Source organism: Vipera berus, assembly GCF_964194415.1.
Source record: "Vipera berus genome assembly, chromosome: Z".
NCBI classification, from domain to species: Eukaryota; Metazoa; Chordata; class Lepidosauria; order Squamata; family Viperidae; genus Vipera; species Vipera berus.
In genome coordinates this window covers 18,836,217-18,851,899 of record NC_138205.1, presented here as the reverse complement: position 1 = coordinate 18,851,899, position 15,683 = coordinate 18,836,217, and positions in this window count along the sequence as shown.

Sequence of the window (15,683 nt, the reverse complement as noted above, 5' to 3'; positions counted from 1 at the left end):
GTCCTCTGAATTTAATCATGTGACCAGCTTTAGGTGGACCCCCATGATATGGAAGTGTGCCCAGAGCAGAAAGAGCCTCTCTTGTTGGGAAAAAAGCTGGTGGGATTAGATTCACTCACTGCTCTTGTTTGTTGTAGAGTGGTGCTGGGTCTCCATCCACATTTTTTTTGGGAGAGGTGTATGTGGAATTTTTCCTTCTTGTGCCTGTGAATGAAGATATTTTGAAACATACAAAAAGCACCTTTGTTTTTGCTGTTCACAAGAAATATTGTTGAAAGCCAAAGGAACAAATGAATTTCTTTCTTGAATCTTTTTTTTTAAGATCCTGAGATGATGAATCCCGCCATGGAGACAATACCCAGAGGGTCCAATGCTTCAGGTGAGAATCTCCCCATAGAATCCCAGGAACTAAGAAATGGCCCAATTTTGCCCTTCATAAATCAGAATGAGGACTGTCTTTCTGCAGACTCTGTTGACCTTACCTGCTGAACCAGTTATAAACCTAACAGCTGTCTTTGACTATATACTAAGCACAATTAGTTTTGGTTAATTATGCTTGGGACTAGAACACAGTTGTTGAGCCATGCCTTTGGGAAAGGGAGGACCTGATGAACATCTTCAAGGCTGTTGTGAGGATTGTGGTAAACACAGATAAAATTACTCAGGTCTGATGTGAGTTGGATTTTGGAGTCATAGACCAAACCCAACATAGTTTCCAATTTCCTCCAGTCAATGAGACAGACATGTCCTGATATTTTGAACGATTGCTAATCCTTCCACCCAGAAATCCCTGATGGAACGTTTTGCAGAGATAGAGACTGATGTTCAGCCACAAAGAGGGCAGGAGTGGTCAGCTCTGGGGTTTAAGTGAGCATATCTGGAAAAGCAGAAATCTGTTTTAGGCAATCACCAAAATGGCTGCCTTAAGAGCTTGCTTCTTCTCAAAACAGCCACCATGATGGCTTCCCTGGTCAGAAGATGCCTACTTCCCAAATAGCACATGGGGACAATGTCTGTTCAATACCTTTTTTAGCCCCCATATAGTTTACATTTGATTGTTCCTGTGGGTATGGGCACACCTCTAAATAAAATATTGATTTACAGTCACTTGTTCTTTTCTAATTGTGTTTCTGGCACCTACATGGAGGTTCAAATATCTTCTTGAAATCAAACATGTTGCTAAGGAACGTTGCTTTGTTTGGCTGCATTGCTAAAATTGTAGGACACAGCCTGGCTGTCCCCAAGGCAGTTATTTGTGGTCCCTTTCCATTTTATTGAGATCTTACAGAAAATAGGTTGCAACTTGGAACGGTCATTAAACATACTGTTGTAAGCCGAGGACTACATGTAGTTGCTAAACAAATGATTGAGGATTTTATCTATTTATTACCTATTTTAGATTACCTATTGTATAGGATTTCTGGAGGGGAAAAATACTTTCAGGCTTCAAGATTGGCATTATTCCTGCGAGGCAATCCAGAGAAGAAAAACAACCAGGAGTACTAGCTCTATCTTTACTATTACTTTACATTATCTTTATTCTTGCAAGGTTGAAAAGTATTTCTCCCCTCTTTTCCTTTTTCTCTCTGGCAAACTAGGGAGGGTCCCTTTTGAAGTGCTTCCCCGTGCTCCTTCCCCCTTTTGTGCGCTGAGACGTCTTTGAAATGCCGGCTGCACCATCGGCAGATCTTCTTCCTGTCTCTCAAGGTCACTCTCTTGCTCATTTGCTCCTTCTAAAAACAGCTGCCCGACACTTCACCACCACCTCTCCATGCTGGGTCATGTGTCCAGCGTGTGAGAGCACTAGATCTGCGCAAATAAGGAGCTACAGTACAGGTAGTCCTCGACATAGAACCACAATTGAGCCCAAAATTTCTGTTGCTAAGCAAGACAGCTGTTGAGTGAGTTTTACCCTGTTTTTACGACCTTTCTTGCCACAGTTGTTAAGTGAATCACTTAAATGAGCAACATGGTTGTTTACGAAGGTTGCCAAAGGTGATCTCATGACCTCAGGAAACTGGCAACCCATCATAAATATGAACCAGTTGCCAGGCATCCAAATTTTGAACACATGATCGTGGGGATGCTGCAATGGTTTTAAGTGTGAAGAATGGTCATACTGTAAGTCACTTTTTCGGTGCCATTGTAACTTCGAATGGTCACTAAATTAATTATTGTAAGTTCAGGACTACCTGTAGATAAGGAGGTAGTCTAATGCCTGATTAGCATATTGTGAGGCACAGATCAAGCATTACACAGCAAAACTCCAGGGCCTGATCATGTTCATTCCCAAGAAACTGAAATGGACAAGGAGAGACATCACCAGTGGCTGGAGGAAAGGATAGTAGGCATTCAAAATGGCCCTTAGGACCTCAGAAGATCTCAGTCTCTGCTTCATCATCACCACATTTGCTAAAAAGTGCTACGTACTGTATGCGTAGCAAGGTGAAAATACTACTTCAGCACTGTTTGCTAAATCTAAAGCATCCTTAGTTATGGATGGGAGAGAATAAAGCAACGTCATGAGGATCTGTCCTTCAAGAACAGCTGGCAAGGCATCTTCAGAACTACCTTAGACAATTGTGTACAAGTCCTGTGTCCTCCATTAACTTGCCCCGTCTCGGTTACTTTATTTAAAATGCTTATAATAATTAATCATCTTTGTTGCTTGGGAGGCTAGAACCAGCCTTGCAAATCTCACCCACTGTCTCTTTTTAACCAGCTGATAAGTAATGGTGGATCCTTTCTAAGCTACTTCTTCTACCCATTGTTCAGCTGCAGGCTTCCCCTCCTTTTATCTGCTCGTTCCTAGGCAGCACCTCTTCCCCATGTGTACCAAGCTCATGCCCACACACCATTTCAACACCTCAAGTGCTTGCACTGCAACAGAGAAGGAAAGTATGCCTTCTAAGCAGTGGTGGGATTCAAATAGGTGAACAACCGGTTCTCTGTGTTGATGCCGCTTCCGGAAGTCCGTTCTGGGCCTGGGCAACAAAAAATTAGCTAGCGGTTCTGCCAAATTGGTGAGAACCGGCTGAATCCCACCACTGCTTCTAAGTCTTTCTGCTTCTTTCTAGTCCTCTGATGCTGGAGAACATCCGGATGAAGTCTCCTATGCTATTTTGAATCACCAGCCACAAAAAACCTGACAGGCAACCGATCCTTGACAAACCTCTGAACCTTGCTTATATGCATCAGTGGCTAAAAATGCAACTTTTCATAATTCCTTCTATAAGACCTTGGGGGGACTCCTGAGTTGAATACAAGCAAGAATGCTTTATTTTTATTTCCCCACAGATGAGTAATTATAGATGCCAAATGTAAGGACCAGATCATACTGGGTGCTCCAGAAATGAGATCATCAGGATGCGCTTAACTATGGTACTTTAGGACAATGGTGGAGCCTTTAGTATTGAGGCCTCCGCTCTTCACATTATCACTCTCGCCATCCATCATCATCCAAAGCTGAAGAAATTTGTTGACATTGAAATCTACCCCTAATCTGTAACAATGGTTCCTACACGCTCTTAGTCAATATTTGAATTACAGGCGATCCTCAACTTAAAACCGGTTGCTTAGCAACCATTGGAAGTTACAACAAGGATTGTCCCAAGGATTACTTACAACCCGGATTGAAAGTTCAAAGTTCCAATGGTTGGGCTCACTCTGAAATCTACCCCTGATCTGTAACAATGGTTCCTTCTTACACGCTCTTAGTCAATATTTGAATTACAGGCAATCCTCGACACACAATGGGTCTTCTTCTAAGATGATAGCAGTAACTGAAATTATTGTACCTTCCAATCTGACCCAGAGATGGCAAACTTGGTTTTGCCCTTTATGATACTACGATGTCTGCTAATTTAACTTCAGGTTTACCGCTGGTTCAATATTATTTAAAACAGTACATAAGAAAGACTGTGCTGGACCAAATTGTAGCCAGCTTAGGAATCAAGAACTATGTTAGAGTATTTAGCATTTACAGGGTTAATGTTGTATCCTTAATAGAACTGTATGTAAGAACATTTAGCATTTAAAGGGTTAATGCTGTTTCCTTAAGAGATGGCTTCTGGGAAATGTAGTCTAGTTGTTAATTAGTCCTATATCTTATCTAGTCAGTGGGAAGAGCCTCAAAGTTTATTGCAGGACTTCCTAGCTACATGTCAGGTTGTAAAGCCTTTGTTTTAATCAACTATGCTGCATGCTATGAATAGCATCTGTAACAATGCTTAGCAATGCTTAGCTGAGATGGAAGAAACCACTGCTTTTTTACACCATGAGAATGAACAAATATACAGCATGAATATGTTGTGATGACTGGATGTCTTTACTGCAAAATGTAAATCTTTGGTTAAGGTTGCTGGACAATAAATATTTGTTATACAACTATTTTCGTTGTGTTAAACCATCTGGAATCTGGAACTACAAAGCATTTTAGTTCTGGGAGCCAGAACAAAGACTCTAATTAGGATGGTATATGAACTCACTAATAGCCGAGGTTTCAGTGAGTACACAACTCACAAGACTGCAACTCCTCTAAAGTACATTACATTATTTCAAGTTTACAAAAAGCAAAACTAAGGAAGTTTCCTTGGTAAAAGAATTAGGCAGAAAATGAATCCTGTCCTTACCTTTTACGTTGATGTATATTTTGTTATTAAATATAACAAAGTATCTGTCTTCAGAATTTTGGCTGAATACCTAATTAGAAGAATAGAACCCTCTGTTTGATTCTTGGGCACTGGCAATAAGTACAAACATTTGTGTGCAAACCTGGAGCCCTATGTTTCCAAAAGACAGGAAAATATAGATATTTGTGTCAAAAACAGGAGAGACAAAGAAGAACTTCTTTCCTACCCAAGTACTGGTACTACTTAAACCTGATCCTATTTAATTTTTCAAAATGACTTGAAATCAGTTGGATGGGGCCACCTGCTGGATTGGCTTAGTAGTTTACAATGCAATAAAAAGAGTGTAAATCCAAGGGATCCTTTGGGGAGTTACTGCTTAGGGTACATCATTCAGTCCCAAACCTTGAACGTATTGCAGTCCTGATATAGTCTAGGACAGTGATGGCGAATCTATGGCACGCATACCAGAGGCAGCACACAGAGCCCTCTCTGTGGGCACGTGCACCATCGCCCCAGCCCCACCTCCCCCGTGGCTCCCTCCTCACTAGCAGCCCCCCTGGAGGAGAGTCACCCCTGGGTGCGGCCTGTCTGGAGTAGCGCAGCCAAGGCAGCTGGGCAGCGGGGCAGCGGGGACAAGCAATACAACTTGTTGTCTATTTATGCCTATAGAGAAAATGGTTTCCAGCTGGCATTTTCTCATTCACCTGATTTTTGAGGAAAAGGAATATTAGCTTGATTCAGTCATGGTTCTTTTCCCCTCAAACTGACAAAGAAGTTGTCACGGTGTGGAGTCACTTGGTTAAGTAACAAAGCGCTAGGATCACTACAGCTGCATCCAACCTCTTTGCAGTGTGGTCAGACGAATGAATAAAGCTGATTCAGAGCGCAAGCCTCATAGAAACCTTTGCAGATGCAATTGAAAAACACGGTCTCAATTTTGCTAAGTCTTGAAGTTGTAAGGACCTGTCCCCAGCTGGTCCCTCAGGTAAGCAAGACTCTTGAATCCACTGAACTGAATCAAAATAACTTTTATTGAGTGAAAGTAGTTGCAGAAAAGTCAGACGGAATCTGAAGGTTCCGCGCAAGGCACAAAGCAATTCTTTCGTGTTCCCCAAATTTCAACCCCCTTGACCAGTCCACCCAGAGCCAATGGGATGCCGAGATGTTTTGAGAATGCTGAGGTGTTAGGTGGATAATAGGTCACTCCCAGGGCACAACAGCCTTGGAACCAGGCTGGAACCAGCTGGGAGGGAGTCTGACCCCATCAATCCCCCTCCCTAATTCCCCAGTGTACAGCAAAAGAGAGAGCATCCCCCAAATGCCAACCTCCCTCCCCTTCCAACAGAATGGCAGGACATGATGGTGGATCTGACAGACGTCCTTCAAGGCTCTTCCTATGCCAGCTTCACTGTCTCATATGCTAATGATTCAACCTGACTTAATAGATTGAAACCCAGTTGCACAAAATGTCAGTTAAAAGAGCATCTTAAAAAGGCGCCTATGAGGGAACAAAGTCTCTCACTTCTGCCACCACATAACACCGGGCAGCTTCTAAGAATAATAACTGACAGACAGTGGATAAAAGTGCAGGAAAGCAAAAGAGTTACACGAAGACCACATAACCATGTCATTTCCGACTCTCATTCTTTGTCTTCTGCTCCTGCACAATACAATGTTATTAATACTGACCTATTTTAATTGCTTATTTCTAAGATTCAGTGCCACGCTAGATGCATAATATTTCCTCTCTTTCCAACATTCACACTTCAGCTGCTGTTGGTTAAGCAATAGCCTAAGGACAAAAGAGAATATATTAGCATGCCATGGTTGTCTCTTCTATGCTCATCTGAAGTGCTGGCAGCCTTGCTGGAAGTTCAGACAAGAAGCACCCTCAGAAACACTAGTTCTGCTTTTTGGTAAAGTTATATTAACAGACTCTTGCAGTTCTAAAAGTACATTTTTTCGGTGCTCTCTGAGCTTGGTGGTTTTCTTGCAGATGTTTCATTACCCAAACTAGGCAACATTATCAGTGCTAGTAGCACTGATGACATTACCTAGTTTGGGTAATGAAACATCTGCAAGAAAACAACCATGCTCAGAGACTAGCAGTACACTCAAGACTAGTCCTGATGATGTTACCTAGTTTCGGTAATGAAACATCGGCAAGAAAACCACGAAGCTCAGAGAGCACCAAGGACCCCTCATTTCAACCCTGAATTACAAGTATTCTCCTTCCCCCCCTGCCTTTACAGCTCAAGAAACTAGGGAGGGTCCTTTCAAAGACATTTGTTTCATCCAGATTCTTCCTAAGGGCTAAATTGCTGCTTATCCAACCATTACCCTAGAACAGTGATGGCGAACCTTTTAGAGTCTGAGTGCCCAAAATGCAACCCCAAACCCACTTATGTATCATTAGGTGCTGGGTGGGCGAGGCCTTTTGGGTGGGCTTGGCTGCAGTGGTAATGGCAGACTGGGTGGGACTAAAAAGTTCAATCAATCAATTCCAACTTTCCGAGATCTTTTTTTCCCCGCAAGAAGTTGAAATTGATTGATTGATTGATTGATTGATTGATTGAACCTTTTTTTTTCTTGCACATGGCGGTAGAGGCCTAAAGCGAAAAGGTTTTATAAAACCCAGCTGAAGGCCTAGGACTGGGGTGACGGCGCGCATGCCCACAGAGAAGGCTCTGCTTGCCACCTTTGGCACACGTGCCATAGGTTCGCCACCACGGCCCTAGAAGCAGCTCTTCCCCCTCTCTCCCACACAGCATTACAAGTGCTGAAGATCATTCAGTCATGGCAGGAAGACCAATCTAAACCGCTCCAATGGGGCATCCATTAGCATCCCTTGGATCCCAAGGCAAACCTCTCCAAGGATGCAAACACACTCAGAGCTTTTTGTATTCCTTCACTGCCATTTAATAATCACCCAGATGTTTTGCAGCCAAATACGGTATGTCTATTCTCTCTCCATTCTTTCATGAAAGTTAGGAAGAAAAAGAGGGGAAGAAAAAGAGATCGGCCAGCAGTAATCAATAAGGAAGACATCAGGCCACCAAGATCTCTGTGCTGCCAATCTATGCAGTAGGTCCTGAAGTGACACCACTGACTCAGGAATGGTATTGGAGGAGATGGTACACACAACAGTGACAGGTTAGGGTTAGGGTTAAGGTTAGGGATCCTTCCCTTGCTCGTTCCTTCCTTTTTGCTGCCCTGCTATGCTACTTTAGCTCCTCTTAGGTCCCTCACACTTGGAGCATCATGTCCCGGCCACTAAAGTCCAGAGAACCATTTGTAGTGGGTTCTGGAGAGCAGGAAAGACGCCGAGACGATGAGTACAGCATGGCAGATTTTTATTCGGTGGAAGTGACTGTACTGGGGAAGAGGGGTTACCTGTCCTCCTTTTATACCTGGCCAGGTGAGCAGCCAGCCAATTGGTTTGAACCTCTGTTTCCCGCTGAAACTGGGTTCCCGCCAAAACAGTTACAGTTCAACGCCCCCTGGTGGTGACTGCTATGTAAGTATGTGTTCTCTTCACCTGGATACATAACACCATTAACATGGCAGCAACAAGATGCAGAACACTTTCACTCTTTATTGACATTTAAGAACCACTTGGAATGTTCCAAGCTCAGTTCAGATCTACTGAGGTTCAGAAGGAAAAGGGAAGTTTCCCTGTCCCTGTGAACCACAACATAGATGCCCCTCAACCTCTCTAAGCCACCGAACTCATGGTCCCAGGTAGGAAAATAATCAAACACTGCAGGCAAAGGCAAGGAACAGCCTTTCTGGTGAGAAAGACAGCAGGATGAGCCCACCTGGAGAGCTCCAAGTGAGTTGCGCTGGCTGAACTTCTGTCTGATCACAACAACAGAAGGATGCTGCTCAAGGTATTTCACTTCTTTCCTCTTTCTGTTCCATTTTATGGAAGAGTGAGGCAGGAATAGCTCAGTGCTGACTGTAGCTTGACCTCCTAACTTCCTTCCTTCTATCTAGGGAAAACATCTGTCCATTCCTTGAATTTCTGCAAGATTGGTTCTCCCAAGAGCTCATTTATGAGACAGAGGTTGATGGCAAGACCATGGCCATTCCCTTGGGATTGATTATGTGCCACCATGTTGTTGTTGACTCTTAGTGACCACATAGGTGGATTTCCTCCATAATGTTCCATCCCTAACCAGCTCTTTCAGGTCTCCCAAGGGTGAATCCATTGCCACCAAAACTGATGACATGGATGATCTTTATGGAACGGCCTAAGTCTTATTCTTAGCAGAGTCTTCAGTTGAAGAGGAGAACTGAGTAAGCTCCAGAAACAGAGAATATGGATGGAATGTGGGAGGGCAGGAGATTAGGTGGAAGGGTGGTAGAACGAAGAGGTCAGAAACCCAACAGGGAGCATCATGAACCAAGCATGTGGCTAAGATAATCTCCTGGGATCAGACAGATAGAGATTAGTGGAGTTTCCCCAAGAGTGGCATCTTTTAGCAGAGACTACTTCACAGAAAATTTACTGGCTTGATTAAGGATACAAAAGCTTCTCAAAGAAAATGAGGGCCAAGCCTTGGGCCTGTTTTTGCACTTAGGGAATAGCTGGGAGGCTTTAAGAGGAAAAAGGAGTGCCTTCAACCTCCCAAATGCTCAAGTCATGTCTGTATAGTGCACGGGTGTCAAACTCACAACATCATGTGACGTGTGGCGATGTATCGTGACTTTTTGGGTGCAGTTTCACTATGATGCATCCAGCCAGCAGGCCGGCAGTTTGACACCCCTGGTATAGTGCATTGCTTTGGTTGTTTTAGTGTGGGCTGCCTGTGTAGGCGTGTTTGCTATTATTGTTTCTGGATTTTGTAGTCTTCCTGAACCCTAATATAGCAGGTGGTTATAACAAATATCATTAAGATAAATTAAATTACTCATTTTATTCTTAAAACTTCTGAAACTCCTTCCTAAAACACATTCTGGGTTCTCTTAATTTTTGGAGTGTGAACCTCAATAAGTCATTCAAAGTTTGGCACAGCCTTCAAGCAGAAGGAATTTAAACACCCCTGTAGGAGACAAACATGGATTATAAATGCGGTAATAAATAAATACTTGGTTGATTGTTCTAACTGTGACCATATATGACAGTTATCTTTCTGCCTTGTGGTTAAAATACAGTGCAATACATTATTGTTATGTTTTATACTGTTCATTGTACTATACTCTTAGTAAAATAATTATGAGGAATATGAGCAATCCAAAAGTTAGGGTTTTTTGATTCTGATAAATGTATAGGTTCCATGTAAATGTTTTCTGTGCGTGAAAGAAATGCAAAGAAATGTGAACCTGTTGGTTTATCATGTTGGACTATCTTGATGTATAGTGATGCATTTCTTGCTTGATAGTTTTGCATTTGCAAAATGTATTTTTCTACTTTGGGAGTGGCTTTTGTTTTTAAATTATTAAATTACACACTTAATTTTTTCTATACTCTTACTTTGAATGGAGGTGTTTTAGTTTAGGGGCATTGTTAAGGGAATGCTTATATTTAACCTGCCCTGGAGAAAAGAAAAAAAATATATTGTTTTCTGCAGATCTCATCTTGGAATAGTGTGAAAATACTTCTATATTTGTCTATGATCTGTTATAGAGAGGTGAGACTTAGGATTCAGGACTGGAGTTGTAGCCTGATCATCCGCTTCCTGAATCAAAACATAATTTGAAGAAAAGCTAAGAGGAAGATCACACCCAAACAAGATAATTAAAACCAATGCCTGTGGGCACCATGTCACTTTTGCCAAATCCAAATGGTTTTGAGATATTGTGACTTGGTTGCATGAACTTGATTTTAATCTGCTTATTCTTCCACCATGTTTGTACATCTATGGATGGGTTTCATTCATCTCTTCCTTCAATGCATCCCTTTATACTCAGTCTCTGTACAGATTCCTATCCACATGTTGGTATCTCCAATGTTTATTTCTTTCACAAAATCTTTACAAGCATAAACTCATCCTCTGTAAGATGCATCATTATTCATTCCTATTCAATCCAATAATCTCAGGGCATCAGTCCATATCAGCTTCTCTGGACCTTTGACTCTAGGTAGTCCTCAACGTATGACCATAATTGAGCCCAAAATTTCTGTTGCTAAGTGAGACATTTGTTAAGTGAGTTTTGCCCCATTTTACGACTTTACTTGTCACCGTTGTTAAGTGAACCGATGCAGTTGTTAAGTGACAAACCCGATTGTTAATGCGAATCCGGCTTCCCCACTGACTTTGCTTGTCAGAAGATCACATGACTCTGGGACGTTGCAGCTGTCATAAATATGAGTCACTTTGCCAAGCATCTCAGTTTTGATCATGTGACCATGGGGATGCTGCAACAGTCATAAATGTGAAAAATGGTCATAAATCCTTTTTTTTTTCAAATAAATGCTGTGTAATGTCAGTCACTAAATATATCACCTGTATTTGATACCCAGTTTTTCCTATTGGATGGAAGTTCTATTTTAATTTTAATTTTACTTTTAAAGCCCTGCCTACCTATGAAACTATTTTCATCCCCATATCTCACCTGGTCTGGCAGGGAAGGTATGTTGTGAATCCCATCAGATAATGAGCTCCCACTTTTGGGGTCCAGACCCCCCCCAGAAATGAAGCAGAGCCCCCACTCTCCTGTCTTCCAGAAAGTTGTAAAAAGGTGGCTCTGAGGCCTTTCTTGGGGAGCGTAGAGAAGCATGCAACCATGGGGCCTGATTAGTGTCCTGAATCCTTCCTTTCACCTTTTACTTTTTAGTAAAAGGTCTTTCTCATCCTGGCCTCTTTTTTTACATTAACTTTCATATACTGTTTTTGGTTTTAATATTTCATTCTATACCACCCAGAGTGTACAGTACTCTCTGAGGAAGATGGGCAGTTCCAAAATACGATGAACAAATAATTCTTTTGAGGAAATAAATGATCATCTACACTCTCTCTCCTTCCATTTCTATGCACCGTCACCACTTGTAGTTTCAAGGCTTCCCCAACATTTCAGAAATCTGTTAAGTTCCAAAATTTAAAGCAAAGCCTTGACATATCTGTCCTTTTGGCCTTTCCCTATATAGCACATTCTGTAGAGTTGTCAATACAGAATGAGGTAAAATAACGTGTTTGCTTTGCTTCACTCCTGGTTGGGAATTGGCAGTCAGGCAAGATGGGGGATCAAGTGAAAAATTAGGCCTGAGGCGCTGAGCATCCACAAAGAGGCCAAATTCTGTGGAACCTTATCTGTTTGTTTGTTCCCAAGAGATGGCAAGCAGTCTGGGGAGATTTTTGTATTCTAGATAGAATATAGGTAGTCTTCAATTTATGACCACAACTCCAAACATGATTTTAAGTGAGAAATTTGTTATGTGCTCGCCACAGTTGTTAAGTGAATCACCACAGTGGTTAAGTTAATAACACGGTTGATAAGTGAATCTGGCTTCCCCACTGACTTTGCTTGTCAGGAGGTCGCAAAAAAGGCTCACATGACTCTGGGACAGTACAGCCATGATAAATGTGAGTCAGTTGTCAAGCGTCCAAATGTGACCATGAGGAACGCTGCAACGGTCATAAGCATGAAAAATGGTCATAAGTCAGTGCCATTTTTTCAGTGCCGTTGTAACTTCGAATGGTCATTAAATAAACTGTTGTAAGTTGAGGACTACCTATACAATGAAACAGTCGACTTCGCATGTGAATCTGATTGTTTGGGCCTGACACTCTTAGAAGTAGGAGGTTCTCTATGAGTTCGTGAAGCAGCTTTGAGGGGGTGCCTCAGTTCAAAACTTCACTGAAGTCAAGCATCCCTTTGAAGTTTCACTAGCTCTGATCATTTTCTTTATTTATACTTTATTTATTTAGCCAAGTGTGGTTGGACACACAAAGAATTATATAAGAAATGTGCCCATTCAACCATTCCTTCATCTATGTTCCTTCAGATCTTCTATCATAACCCATATAAGTGAAAACCCATCTTTAATACCAAACTCTTGGCCAAAACATCATCTGTTTTCAAAATGTAGCTGTTTAAAACTTTCACAACTGCTTAAATGCTTAACATGAGCCAAAACACATTCGTGCCTTCAGCTATGCCAGCACTGCTTCCAATCTGTTGTCCTCCAGATGTGCTGGGACTGCAACTTCAAGGATTCCCAGCTGACCCGTAATACAAGAGCTAAAGTCCAATCTAGTTGAAAGGCACTGGATTAAGTAAGGCTGAATTAGAAAGACCAGATATGGAATCCTGGGTTCAAGCCAGAATCAACTGTGCTATTGGAAAGAAGGCAGAAATATATATAAAAAAAACTTGGGCTATTTGAAGATCTGCCCAAGTATACTGCAGAGTTTGGCAGCTGGGCTTTGCAGAAGGCCACTTTGGTTTATTTGAAGAAAGAGACAAAGATTGCAATGAATAAAAGCTTCATGATTGGCCAGTGCAGATAATGGATGCTTGTTTTTGTGATTTGTCTTGCACACTTAATGAAGAAAGCAAGAGAAGCTGCTCAAAGATTATTTTTTTTGTCCCTCAAATAGCACATTCGTTGAGCTGGGATCAGCAAGCAAGTCCAAGCCAGCTGTTCTCAGATGGATGAGGTAGTCATCAAAACATCTGTGGAGGTGAGTCACTCACCCTGGTTTCAAAGTTCCTCTAATTCAGGCATGTCAAACTGCTGGCCCGCGGGCCAAAACCGTGCCCACCCCATTGCCAGCAATGGGGAAAAAGTTGTGATACGTTGCATGATGTCACGTGATGTCGTGAGTTTGACATGCCTGCTCTAATTTCTGTTTTCCATATTGCAGTCAGAAAGGCAATGACCTGGTTCATACAGATCATACTAAGCCTTGGGGACCCCAGAGACCTCAAAAACATACATTAATCAGTCATTATTCATATAACAAGAAACATATTAAGTAAATTTTATTTAAGTTAAATGTAAATGTAAATCAAATGAAACCAAACTAAGTTTTGTCCTCTGTTAGTGCTGTTTCACATGGTAGTCAATTTCTGTAGACCCTCTCTCTTTTGCCTTACCCTCCTCCCACCCCAGAATGGAGAAATTGGAGAGAAAGGGATTTCAAGAGAGTAAGATATTTGCACAGTGTGTGTGGCTCCCAACCCTGGACTGTCAAGGGAAATACGTAAGAATGAAGCATTCAGAGTGGGCTGGACTTAGATCTTCTTGCGGTTTCGCAGGGATTCATGACTTATGACATGTTTGACCCCTCCCTCTGGCTCAGCCTGCTCATCTCCTACAGGTGGCAGTTTAGAAATGCAAAATATAAACAAAATCTCTTCGAGCAGGAACTGAGAGTCCAGAACTATCTCCAAATTACATAATGGTTTCGTTTTGGAAAGTGTGATCTTATTGAGAACTACAGCTGGCAAATCTTGATAGTGGAAGAACTGAGGACCCATGCCCCCTCTGTGTTGTCAGGGTTTACGTCTGTTCATCCCCATCCAGATCTACACAGCCTCCAGGCACTGTGATATGGCCATGATATCCTTGATTGGTTGATATGGAGTTGAGATGTCCAACTGAGCATCATCCATCTGCTGTTAATATTGGACACGCACACCCCATCAGTGAAGGGCCTCACCTACTGTTTTAAGTGGGTGTTAAACAGGAGACTATGATCCCTTCAGATAAGGAGTCAAAGTCTTGACCTCCCCATTCCCTGTCAAAATTGATTAGAACCCACCTAAGAGAAAGGAGAACCATTCAACATGGTGCCTCCCACTCTTAATCCTATAGTCAGTCCAGAAGGATACCATAGTGTTGAAAGTTACCGAGAGACCAAGAAGAGTCTGGATTGTTACAACACTCCTACTTGGGCTCTGTCAGAGGTCATTCACAAATGGACTCAATGTTACTTCCAAACTATTTTCCTAAGAAACAGAAGGTTGGTGACTGGACAAAAATTGTCCAGGACCATCTGATCCATCAATGCCTTTTTTTAAAGGGGAGTTTATATCAGGGCTTTTCAACCTTTTCACCCATTCTGCCACTTTTAGGATATGGCAACATCCGAGTACCACCACTCACCTAGCAAGGTGTCAAAAACGTGATGACCAAAAAAAAAAAAAAGGAAAAAAGTGATGAAGTACAGGTAGTCCTCGACTTACAACAGTTCTCTTAGTGACTGTTCGAAGTTACAATAGCACTGAAAAGAGTGCCCCCCAAGCCACAGCTGAGTAAGACACCTGCCTGCCCGCCCGGCGGCAGTTTTCCTCTTGTCCGAGGTTTTCATTGTTGTGAGCATTTCTGTTGAGGATTGGCAGGAGGGGTGGGGGGTGTTTGGTTTTTATTTCCCCCCCCCCCTCTGCTGGGTGGTTGCAGCAGGTTTTGGTCACTTCGCATCACCCTGGGACACTGTGACCGTCATAAATATGAATCAGTTGCCAAGCATCTGAATGTCAATCACAAGACCCTGGAGATGCTGCAACATTCCAGCTGATTGGAGCTTCTTCTGGGCTCAGCGGAAGTGCCGGGATCAGCACCGTGCTCCAGCTGGATCCTGGAGCTGATCCTGGCGCTTCCGCTGAGCCCTGACAGCCCTGCAGCTCCAGCCGTCTCTCGCTCAGGCTTGTGCGGTGCTGCCACCGGTTCAGTTCATTCCCCTCCCCCGCTACCACTTTTCTAGGATGGTCGCGTACCACCTGCTAGGTGCCAATGTACCACAGGTGGTACCCGTGCCACTGGTTGAAAAGCCCTGGTTTATATCACCACTTTGTTCAGGGCAGATGGCACCATCCCTTCACACAAACATTCACCGACACATGGACCCAAATACTCACTACTACCCTGCACATCTTAATTATTGAAAAAAATGTCAGATTGATAGAGTTTAGGATCCTGTTCAAGGAGACCCGTGGTCAATTTAATAGCTATCTGCAGAGATGGAAAGAATGGAGAAATAAGAGGTTTTGCTGTACTTACCATCACCATTTTATTCCAAATTACATCCCAATCTTTGACTAAGATCTTGGTCAAACTATCCCCCATCCGGAACGTTCTCAAGCTCGTCTAGTTCCCTTCCAGGT